Here is a 12196-nt window from a genome sequence, read left to right as displayed (position 1 = left end):
TCGTTTTATTCCAAGGCCTGGGTTGGAGCTGGCAGCTCCTCTGAGCTTTGTCGGTATCCAAGATGGAGATCACCAGTGCTGGGGGGGGAGGGGTGGCCTTCCCTCCTCTGCTCCCTGAGAAGGAGTGAGGATGTCGGGCTTCTACTCACGTCGAGTCTTGGATCCTGGGTCGTCTCTGGTCTGCAAGCTGCAGGATGAAGATGTCTGCTCTTTGTTGGTTCTTGCTGGTGTTGAGTAGAATCTGCTAGCCCACTGTGTCTGGCTCCTTCGTCCTCGACTCTCTGTGTGAGCGCTCAGGTATTGCCCCGGCTGAGGTCTCCCCCGCTTGCGACCCTGCCGCCGCTGCCGCCGTGGCTGCTGGCGAGCGCTCAGATGTGTCTTTTTGCCTTGGCTTCCCTCTCTTGTCTAACTCTCTGTCCTGTGATGGCACACTTGGTGTGATTCTCTGGCTTAGGACTGTTCACTGGAACTCTAAAACTGCTTTCTATGCGAGAGCTTGTTCAGATTCCAGCTTCTGCTCTGCCATCTTCCCGGAACTCTCTGAAAAGATGGAGTTTTATGTGAGAAAACTGATCAGACACAAGCACTTGTTGGGTGTGAGGGTTCAGGAAAGGGTTTTGCCAAAGATTTCCAGATTACAATTTGAATAACTGAGTGGAGGAGAATTGCCACTGTAATACAGGTGATTTTTTTCCCTAGGGTATTAATAAATTCAGGTGCCTCTAGGGGACTGGATCTCAAGGGAGAGGTAGATTTGGCTATGGATTTACAAGGAAATAGATTATAGCTTAGTTACTGGGAAATGTGAAATTGCCCCATGGGACTGTGAGAAGAAGACAATGTAGGGAGTACTAAGAGTTAGCAGCATGTGAGGAGCAGGTGCAGGAATGGGATTCATGAAGGAACTGGTAATAGAAGGTAGCGAGGAGCCCTTGTCAGCTCCTTTTACCCCATCAATTATTCTTCCTGGAGGAACTGGCCTGGTCTCTCCCCTTCCACTAATAATTGGCCTCTGCTTCTCAGTGTTTCTATCTGCTCTGTGCCTTGTGGTAACAAGCCTATCTCTGTGGGGCACCCTGAGGCTATCCAGCTGTTCTGGAGCTTTATGAATAAATGTATTCCATGTATGGAATTAAGAGACCTTCCTGACTCTGAATCTCCTAATTAATGATTTTTAGTCAGGAGACATTTTGTGATCACCTCTTCTTTCTCAGTGGTACTTGGTAAGGTCCAGACTTATCTTTGGTTGTTATAAGTGGGGATATAAGAAGTTGCTGCCAGCCAGTGTTGCTACACATCCTGGAGAGCCCAGTACAGTTCCCACTCCTCTAACAAAGAATTAATCTGCCCAATGTGTTAATAGTTGTGAGTTTGAGAAACTTGATGAGAATCATCTTCCATGGTACATAGTAATACAGAGGTAGTATTTCTTTTTTCTTTTTGGCAGAACTCGGTTTTGAGCTTGGAGCCTAGTACTGGTTCAAGAGGTACTCTACTACATGAGCCATGTAAGTACCCTTTTTGCTTTGGTTATTTTTATGAGTAGGGTCTTTCTTTGTGCCTGGATTTCAGTCCTTCTGTTTATATTTCCTATGTCGCTTAGATAACAGGCATGTGTGATAAAACACAATTATATGGTTGAAGTGATGCCTTTGTGCAGGCTGTCCTCAAACCATGATCCTCTCAATCTTTGCCTCCTGAGTAGCTAGCTAGAAAGCACTCTTTTAATGTCTTAAATATTTCTAAAAAGGTTATATCAGGTTGGCTCCTACGTTTGTTTCCAGCTAGCTACAAATTTTGGTGGGGAAGACAATGGCATTGTGTTTGGGTATCCTAAAGAGCTCTCAAGGAGGAACGGCCAGATGAGAGAGAAAGCAGGAAAGTGTATGAAAATCATGAAGAATGTGTTCTTTGGCTTTAGCATGTGAAGGTCTAGAGTCTTATGTAATTTACCATGTCCCAGTATGTGTGCATACTCATTCAGGTTGTTTACTTGTAGATTTATAGGCACATTGTAATTACCACAAATAAGGGAAACCACAGAGCCTATGTTTCTTTTGGTCTGGCTCACTTTGATTAATATAATTTTTCTAAGTCTTTCCATTTCCTTACAAATGGTACAACATTATGTTATCCGATGAAAGCATAGAATCCCATTATGTATATATACCACATTTTCTTGGTCCATTCATGAACTGACAGACGTCTGGGTTGATTCCCTATCTTGGCTATGTAAACAATGCTTCAATGAACATTGTTATGCTGGTGGCTTTAAATGTGGCTTGGTTTGTGGTCCCTTGGATAAATGCCCAGGAGTGAGATTGCCGGGAACTTCCATACAGCTTTCCAGAGTGGTTGAACAAGTTTACATTCCCACCAACAGCATAATAGAGTTCCCTTTTGGACACAGCCCCACAAGCATTTGTTATTGTTAGTTTTCCTGATAATGGCCATTCTAACTGGAGTGAGGTGGAATCTCAATGTTGTTTTGCTTTGCATTTCTTTTCTGGCCAGTGAACATTTCTTCATGTGTCTATTGGCCATTCTTATTTCTTCCTCTGGATGTCTCTCTTTACATCTTTAGCCCATTTACTGATTGGGAGGATATGCATAGGAGTGGTTGACAATGGCTCAATAGCTATCTGCAGATCATCATATAAAATAATATTCTATGAAATGAACTCCAAGAAAAGGAAATGAGACATTTTTTAGTTGCCATTGTTGCTGTTTTTGTTTTCTTTTCCTTTTATCTAATTTTTTGTTTGATCTAGGAGCATAAGGGAGGGCACAGAAAAAGCAGAACAAGGATGAACAAATACAAGAGTGGTACTCTCTAGACACTATATGCAAAATAGACTGTACATCTTGTGGTGCGGATAGTAGGGGAAAACTGGGAGAGAGCATTGGAAGGGGAAACAATTCAAAAAGAATTGTATTCATTACTCATTACCTGATTTATGTAACTGTAACCCTTCTGTATACCAACTCTACAATAAAAATAAAAAATAAACAAAATGTTTATACAGAGAAAAAGAAGTGTTCTTAAAAGGGAGGCCACCAGAATCAACTGATTCAGAGAGGGGTGAGTACAGCAGGGATGTATAGGTTTTTTCCAGGGCTTGCTATACATGACTTTATCAGTGACCTTTACCAGAGGCATTTGGGTGAGGGGATCAGGCTGGAGCAGGATTTTTTTTTTGTTGGTTGTGGGCCTGAACCCTGGGCCTGGGCACTGTCCCTCAGCTCTTCAGCTCAAGGGTACCCCTTTACCACTTGAGCCACAGCACCACTTCAGGCTTTTTCTGCTTATGTGGTGCTGAAGAATCGAACCCAGGGCCTCATGCATGCCAGGCAAGCACTCTACCACTGAGCCACCTTCCCAGCCCCAGGATTTTTGTTTTTAATGAAAGGTAAGGAAATAAGAGTGAGTGCTGGATCCTTTGGTTATTGATAGGAAGGAATTGAGCAGCCAGACCAGAGCACAGGAATAGGAACATGTTTGGGTCATAAATAGAGAGGTAGGTAGAGTGGGTATTTGCAGACCAAACTGCAAAAGGGATAATGTCTGAAATGAACTCTTGAGAAGGACACCAACATATAGAATGTACATTTGAAAGAAACTTCTTTGTTCAGTTATCTTCATGAATGTGGAGATGTAGGAAAAGGAAACAGACCTAAATAGGTTTGTGAGACCTGGGCTTTGTTGAAGAAAGGAGGGGGATGTAGAAAGTCTTTTTTGATGGCTCTTTCCTCTTCATTGAACTAAAAGGGCTTTTTCTTTTTAGGAAGAAGTGGAAAAATAGGGAGTCTATAGAAGTCTGTGACTTCTTTTTTGTCATGGGGCCTGAACTCTGGACCTGCGTGCTATCCTTGAGCTCTTCAACTCAAAGCAACTGCTCTACCTGTTGAGCCACAGCACCACTTCTGGTTTTCTTTTCTTTTCTTTTTTTTTTGTCAGTCGTGGGGCTGGAACTCTGGGCTTGGGTGCTGTCCCTGTGCTCTTCAACTCAAGGCAAGCGCTCTACCACTTGAGCCACAGCACCACTTCCAGTTTTCTAGTGGTTTATTGGAGATAAGAGTCTCACAGACTTTCCTGCCTGGGCTGGCTTTGAACCGTGATCCTCAGATCTCAGCCTCCTGAGTAGCTAGGATTATAGGCGTGAGCCACCGGTGCCGGCTCATTTCTGGTTTTCTGGTGGTTAACTGGAGATAAGAGCCTCATGGACGTTCCTGCCTGGCTTTGAACTGTGATCCTCAGAGCTCAGCCTCATGATAGCTAGGATTAGCTGTGTGAGCCAATGGCGCCTGGCTTACTGTGACATCTTGAAAAACAGAAAACAAATGAAAGTAAGAAACAGACCCCCAACAAATAGAGCCATTCCCTCATCATTTCTCTAATATCCAGAAAGCTAGGGAGGGAGGTGATCTAGTCCAGTATTCCCACAACCAAGTCTAGTTAGAAATCTTAAGGCAGAGAGGCCAGTGGGATGGGATAATAGTAGTCCCACCTTCCTGTACCTTTCTTCTCTTATTCTAATTTCTGGAAACATCATCTGGAGAGTGACTTTTTTTTTGAATACAAACTTAGCATCTCATATAGCATATGCCTGTGTCCTGCTGTCTTCCTGGCCTGATGAGATTTCTAATGCTTTAGCAGATGACTCTTCTGAGACCTAGGCTCCTTGAGTCTTGGACTTGACCACTGGCAGCACCATATCTTGCCTCAGTGATTCAGAAAGTAGAGTTACAAAAATGTGATGTTTCTATACGATGGTGTGTTGGCATTTCTCTGAGAACTTCCATAACTCCTGAAGCCAACAGGATGGACCATTTGAAATAGGCACCACCCTGGGGTGCCCAGAGAAAGGCAGCCTAAAAAATTAACCACCTGCTTCACCTCTTTGCTTGCATGACTTTAGGATACTTTGCTCTACTGATCTCAGCTTTGGAAATGCTCATGGTACTCACCTCTATCCACAAGCCTAGCACAAGGCAGCTTGAATAGTTTCATTTGCCTTTCTAATTCCTGTGAAGGTGATAAAGTTATTTTATCCACTGGTAAATGTAATAAACAGTGATATTCAGATAGTACACATTTAAGCTTGCCTTTTCTCTTTACATAAAAGTGCAACTTAATGGCCACTGGATAATTAAAATTAAGCCACATTCAATAGATAAACAAATTAAAGCAGAGCAAATTGTGTACATGCCTCTCTAAACAGCACACATATTATCAGAGAGGGCAACCCTAATTATTCAAGGATATAGCAAGAGCTATTGAAGGAGCTATTGATTTTTTTTAAGATAAGAAAATGTCTTCAGTATTAATGGGTAACATTTCTTTACAAGTCACATTCTTTGTAATACTGTAGAAATCAGAAAGGAAATTGCAACAAAAATATGGATTGTATCCACTAATAAGGATTTATAAACCAAGATTCATAATTGTTAACAGTTAATTTTAATTATAAGATTATACATAAATTAGTTTCCTCTGTGTAATGTTATAACAACTCTAGAACTTGTCAACTCCACACTCATGGTTTCATGTTGAAACTTGCAGATGGTTTTAATACATTTTAGGTATATTCACCCATTCATGATTTACAGTATTACAATGTGTTTTTTATTTGCTTGTTTGTTTTTAGATTCCAATCTGAATGTGATCATTTCACATGCTGCTTGCTCCAGCATGCATTCATCATTCAATACTATGCCTTAGAGATTTTGGATAATGGTACATGCAAATCCACCTCAATATGTTTACCATTTAACTTCTTCTTCCTCTTGATATATTTGTTCTGAAGCAATAAATTCCTTTGATTTATTAATTTAAAAAGTCAAGAAGGTCATAGAAAAATTAAATCAATTCCTGCTTAGGATCATCTGTTTCCAATTCCACCTTTCACAGACAACCATTTTGAGCAATTGCCAGTTATTATGTTGTGACAAATATTACTTTTAGAAAAAATGAATAAAATCTTGTTCAACAGTTTCTCTTTTGTTGAATACTCCATCTTCTTCCCCTTGTTTTGGTGGTACTGGGATATGTGCTAAGGGCCTTGTACTAGTTATACAGGCAAGCTCTTTACATCATACTTGTGAGATGTGCCCTTTACCACTTGATCCATAAATGTGGCACTTTTATTTGTTTTTCAGCTAGAGTCTTACATTTTGACCAAGGCTAGTCTCCAACTTTATTTTTGACCATGAATGATCTTCCTACCCATGGTGTCTGGCAGAGTTGGGATGACAGAGAATGCTGACATGCCATGCTTATTTAGCTGAGTTAGTGTCTCACCACACTTTTGCCCTGGTTGTCCATTAGCCAGGATCCTTCCAATCTCTTTCTCTTAAGGAATTACAGAGATGGTCCTTTATGCCTGGATTTCATTAGTAACATCTTTTTATAAAAACAAACAAACAAATTATTTATTTTTCTTTTGCAGTGCTGATGATAGAACCCAGGCCCTTTCACACATTAAGGCATAAGGAAGAACACCTTCAAGATGCTCCATCACTGAGCTACATTCCCAGCTCTCATTTCCTTCCTTCCTTCCTCTCTCTCTCTCTCTCTTTCTTTCTTTCTTTTCAAAAGAATCTCTAGACTAGAGGATACATAAAACAGTCACATGTTGTGGTTGCTGGTTATCAAGAATAATGCTTGGTGCCCTCCCACCCAGCAAGGCCTCCCTTAAAGGCTCCTGTGATCAGGAGGAAAGCAAAGTCATGGGGGAATGGGCAGGGATGAGCAAGAGCCCAGGAACTCGGGGCTGCCCTGAACTTTTCTTTGGGATCATGATGAAGTGGCCTCATGGGGAAGCTCCCCTTCTTCATCACAGCCTGCCTCCTCAGGAGCCCTGCATCTCCATGTGGTCTCCCTGGCTCAGGATGTGCTGTAGCAGCCTGTTGACCATGTCCAGGGTCTCTTCCTTCTCCAGCATGATGTCATAGGTGACTGTGTGGCTCCCACTGTTCTTCCACCTAGTCATTCAGGAAGCCAGTCTTGAGGATGTTCTGTATGCCAGGAACCCCGTTGGTCATGGCGAGGTCCCCCATGGAGTCTCCAAGAAGGAGAATGTTGGTTTTGCCCTACAGTTGCTGGAAGTAATTGGAGTTCTCACACATGGGAGCTGTTCTTGTTGTAGGTGTGGATGAGCTGGCCTGTGAATCTTTGAAGGAAACCCTCTTCATTAAAGTCCATGTGATTAGACAAAATGTGGATGTTGGAGTGGAGCATGCCCATTTGTCGAATGATTTCTTCCAGGATATCACCAATGCCCACTGAATAGATGAAAAGGGGCATGTTGTTTAGATGCAATGTGTTGAAGAAGGTCTTATATCCCTACCTGAGCATTGACGCAGACTCTTGGACTACCTGCACTGAGACTTGTGAATCCTCTGTTGACACAGCAGATTGGGCGCCTTGGCCCACCACACTACCATATGCGGCAACTTCTCCTTGATGGTCGGCTAGAGGTGGATCTCAATGGGGTAGGAGTGATGAAGAATGGCCAAGAACTCTTTCTGACACTTCACTGGTGGTCTTGCTGTTATCTAGAATATTGTGGGAAGAAGGGCATCTCTGTCCATTACATGCAAACTTGTTCAAGGTCATGTCAAAATCAGAGATCACCTGCAGCTGGTCTCCCACAGCCTGGCCGAGGGCGTTCACAGCCTCTGCACGCGCTGCACCTGGCACATCCGCACCAAGGCCTCATCAAGCTGCTCACCTGTCTGGGACGCTGGGAGAGGCCCTGACCCTGGGCAACCTGGACCTGGGCCCTAGAGCCCGGGGGCCCCGGGACTAAGTGCCACAGTGTGCATGTGTGTGTGTGTGTGGGGGGAGCTAGTAACATCTTATACCCTGATACCATTTCTTCCTAGTTTCCTTTAGGAGCCTTTGCTCTTTAATTTTAGTGTGGATCTCCAGCAAGTTTTTGCCCTTCACTTTTTATTTTAAATTTTTATTATTATGCATAATTATGGGATGGCGTGTGTTAATTCAGTTCACATATTTAAATCCCAAAAAACAATTGCACAAATATATATTTACCAAGCTATACTTATTACCTTTTCCATCTCCTTAAACATTTAAGACCTTCCTGACATATGACTACATATTTATTAAGTATAATATGATAGTTTCATATATGTATACAATGTGTACAACTCTGATCATAACAGAGTTATACCCTGAATCAATGAATTTATAGGAAAAAAATTAAAATGAAGGCATCACACTGACTTTAACATATACTGCAAAACCACTGCAACCATTAAGACATGGTATTGGCATGAAAACAAACACTTGAATAAGTGTAACATAATAGAATGTCCAGAAATTACCCTATATACTTATGGCCAACTGATCCTTAACAAAGGTGCCAAAAAATATATATCAAAGAAAGTTTAAAAAAAGTAGTGCTAGAAACATGTAGAAGATTGAAGTTAGACCCCCTATTTCTCATGCTATAAAAAAGTCAACTCAAAATGAAGCAGTGGCCCAAAGTAGAAGACCTGAAACTATGAAACTACAATTAATAAACACAGGAGAAATAGTCTATGACATCTTTATAGGCAATGTTTGGTTTTGGGATGAGACTCACAAAGAAGAGGCAACAAAAGAAAAATATGACAAACAGTATTGTATCAAAATAAGAAGCTTCTGTACAGCAGAGGAAACAATCTACAAAATGAAGAGACAACATTCAGAACTGGACAACCTTTGTTTTTCATACTCTTCCTCTGACAAAGGATAAATATCTAGAATATAATGGGAATGCAAAGAACTCACTAATAATAATAAAAAATATAATCAGATATGGTGGCATATGCTGATAATCCAGCGCTTATGAAGCTGAGGTGGGAAGATGGAGTGTTTGAGGCCAGTCTGGGCCTCATAGAAAGTTCTAAGCCAACTTGAATTTCCTAATGAGACTTTGTCTCAAAAAAGAAAAGCAAAGAATAACCAAATCCAGTTTAAAATGGGAAAAGAAGGAATTTAAATGGCCAACAAATTTATGAAAAAAGTCAAGTCTTTAAACCACAAGGAAGTATTATTTTACCCCAGTTACAGTGACTTTTTTATTGCCAGGGTGATGTACAGAGGGGTTAGAGTTGCATAAGTGAGGTAATAAGTACATTTTTGTCAAACTTGTTACCCCTTCCCGCATTTTTCTTCTACTTACCCTCCCCCACCGCACCCCAAGCTGCACAGATCATTTCCAACATATTGCCTTTTGTATATCGCTATTGTATTGGTTCCCCCTTTGTCCTTTGTCTCACCATTCTGTTGTTCCCCTTCCCTTCCTTAATTAAAATAAATGTATATACAAAACCATGGTACCAAAATAAAATTCAGTGACAACAGGGTATATAACATAGGGGGAAGAATGTACAAAAGAAACAAAAAATCACATAGTATATTAAAAACAACAACAAAGAAAAATCTCTTGTGTTCATGTCTTAGAGTTCATTTGTACATAGTTATTGAGTCATTCTACTCATCTGATAAGATTATCCTAGATGTATACTAATTATCACAAATCAGGGAAAACATGGGACCTATGTTTCTTTGGATCTGGTTTACTTCATTTAATATGATTTTTCCCCCAAGTCTTTCTATTTCCTTACAAATGGGACAGTATCATTCTTTCTGATGGAAGCATAGAATTCACACACACACACACACACACACACACACATATATATATGTATATGTTTATATATATGTATACACACACACACACACACACACACACACACACACTTTCTTGATCCATTCATCTACTAAGGGGCATCTGGGTTGATTCCATATCTGAGCTATGGTAAATAATGCTGCTATAAACATAATTGTGCTGGTAGCTTTAGTATGGCCTTGTTTGTGATCATTTGGGTAAATGCCCAAAAGTGGGATTGCTGGGTCATAGGGGAGTTCCATGTGTAGTTTTTTGAGGAGCCTCCATACTATTTTCCAGAGTCATTGAACAAATTTTCACTCCCACCAACAGTGCAATAGTGTTCCCTTTGGCCACATCTCTTCAGCATCTGTTGTTATTAGAGTTCTTGATTATAGCCGTTCTAACTGGGGTGAAGTGGAATCTCAATGTTGTTTTGATTTGCATTTCTTTTATGGCCAGAGAAATTGAGCATTTCTTCATGTGTCTATTGGCCATTCTTATTTCCTATTCAGAGAAGTCTTTCTTTAAGTCTTTAGCCCAGTTTTTGATGGGGCAGTTGTTTGAGGATTTGTTGTTGGGGGATTTAATTTTTTGAGTTCTAAGTATATTTTACATATGAGGCCCTTATCTATTGTATGGCTAGTGAAGATCTTCTCCCAATCCATGGCCTTTCTATTGATCCTGCTAGCTATGTCCTTTGCCGTGCAGAAGCTCTGCAGTTTGATGCAATCCCATTTGTCCAATCATTTGGAGTTGATTCTCATGCAGGGTGATACATAAAGATCTAACTTTAGTTTTCTACAGTTGTTTAACCAATTTTGCCAGCACTATTTACTGAAGAGGCTTTCTTCCATCCTTTTTGGCTCCCTTGTTGAAGATTAGGTGGCTATAAGTCTGCCAGTTCATTTCTGGGTCTTTCAGTTCTATTCCATTGGTCCTCAGGTCTGTTCTTGTGCCAGTACCAAGCTGTTTTGATTACTATGGCTTTTGAGTGACTTTTATGGAAAAGACAAAACTTGGCAAATACTGATGAGCATGTCGAGACATTATTAATGGTGATACAAATTTGTAAACAAGTACTCAAGAGAATCTATGGGTTTATGTAGTAGCAGTATAAAACAATAAAACTAAGTTTTATAGTTGCCTCAAACAAACTAAAAATAGATCTAACATATGATTTAGCTATCTCACTACTAGTCATGTTCTCAAAGAAGCTGGCATGTCAAAAATTACCTTTATGTTCATGTTTATTATTAAAATAAGTTAGATATGGAAGCAACCTAGATGCCCATCAACACATGAATAAATAGAGAAACATACACAATGGACTATTACTCATTAAAAAGAATTATAGCTGGGTGCTGGTGGCTCATGCTTATAATCCTGACTACTCAGGAGGCTGAGATTTGGGGATTACTAATTGAAACCAGCCTGGGCAGGAAAGTCTGAGACTCTTATCTCCAATTAATCACCAAAAGACAGAAATGGAGCTGTGGCTCAAATGGTAGAGCACCAGCCTTGAATGAAAAAGCTTAGGACAGCACCCAGGCCTTGAATTCAAGCCCTAATCCACATTAAAAAAAGAAGTATATTTCACCATTTGTAGCAAAATAGATGAATTGGGGATATAATGTTAAGTAAAATAAGATAACATGAAAGATGAATGAATATACTCTCATATATGGATACTTCCCAAAAGTTAATCTGAATAAAAAATTGTGATATCCAAAGTCCTGGAAGGATATGTAAGAGTGGGAATAGAAGGAGGTAGTATAATGAGTAGAGAAGAAGAAATTAGACTGAGTTAGCAGAAATTAGAGAGTTAACAGCCATGTGGAATGGCTATAGTTCCTAAGAACTCATATCTTATGAATAACCAAAAAACTCAAAGGCTCTGCAGAGGAATGCCCTATAGTTTCTAAAGTTGTGCATTATTATTATTATTATTATTATACAATTATTATTGTGTATTTGGTTTTCTCCATTAAGTTTAGAATCAGTTTATTAGGACACTAAAAAAATAGAATTACTATTATTTAGAGACTAATCAACTCCATGATCTCTGGTATAGGCAGGGTAGATGAGAACAGGTGATTCTCTATCCTGAGAATGAAAAAATAGAAATGGGAAGATTTTGAGGAAAGATTTCCCTGTTGTCTCTGTGAATTTTTATATTTATCTCTGTGTTATATAAAATTAACTAAAATTAAAAGTTTGCTATCCTCATTACTCAAGGGGCTGAGGATTGTGGTTCCAAGACAGCTCAAGCAGAAAAGCCTTCAAACTCTTATCTCCAATCATCCAGCAAAGAGCTGGAAATAAAGCTGTGGCTCAAGTGATAAAATGCCAGCCTTGAGTGAAAAAGCCAAGTAGAACATGAGGTTCTGGGTTCAAGCCCCAACACTGACCAAAAGAAGAAGAGAAGCTTAATAAACAATTGGCTGTATAAAACTAGTTACTATACTGAGAACCTCATAAATTTTAGAATAAAAATTCATAATCCGGTAATGAGT

General features: G+C 40.1%; 1 pseudogene; it reads right to left on the bottom strand.

Moving 5' to 3' along the window:
• Nucleotides 1–6851: 6851 nt before the first annotated feature.
• Nucleotides 6852–9234, bottom strand: LOC105986814 (annotated as a pseudogene).
• Between the last annotated feature and the right edge of the window lie 2962 nt (nt 9235–12196).

Source organism: Dipodomys ordii, unplaced genomic scaffold (genome assembly GCF_000151885.1).
Source record: "Dipodomys ordii isolate 6190 unplaced genomic scaffold, Dord_2.0 Scaffold37, whole genome shotgun sequence".
NCBI lineage: Eukaryota > Metazoa > Chordata > Mammalia > Rodentia > Heteromyidae > Dipodomys > Dipodomys ordii.
The sequence above is the reverse complement of the archived record's forward strand: the minus strand, read 5'-3'. Positions and strand labels throughout refer to the sequence as shown.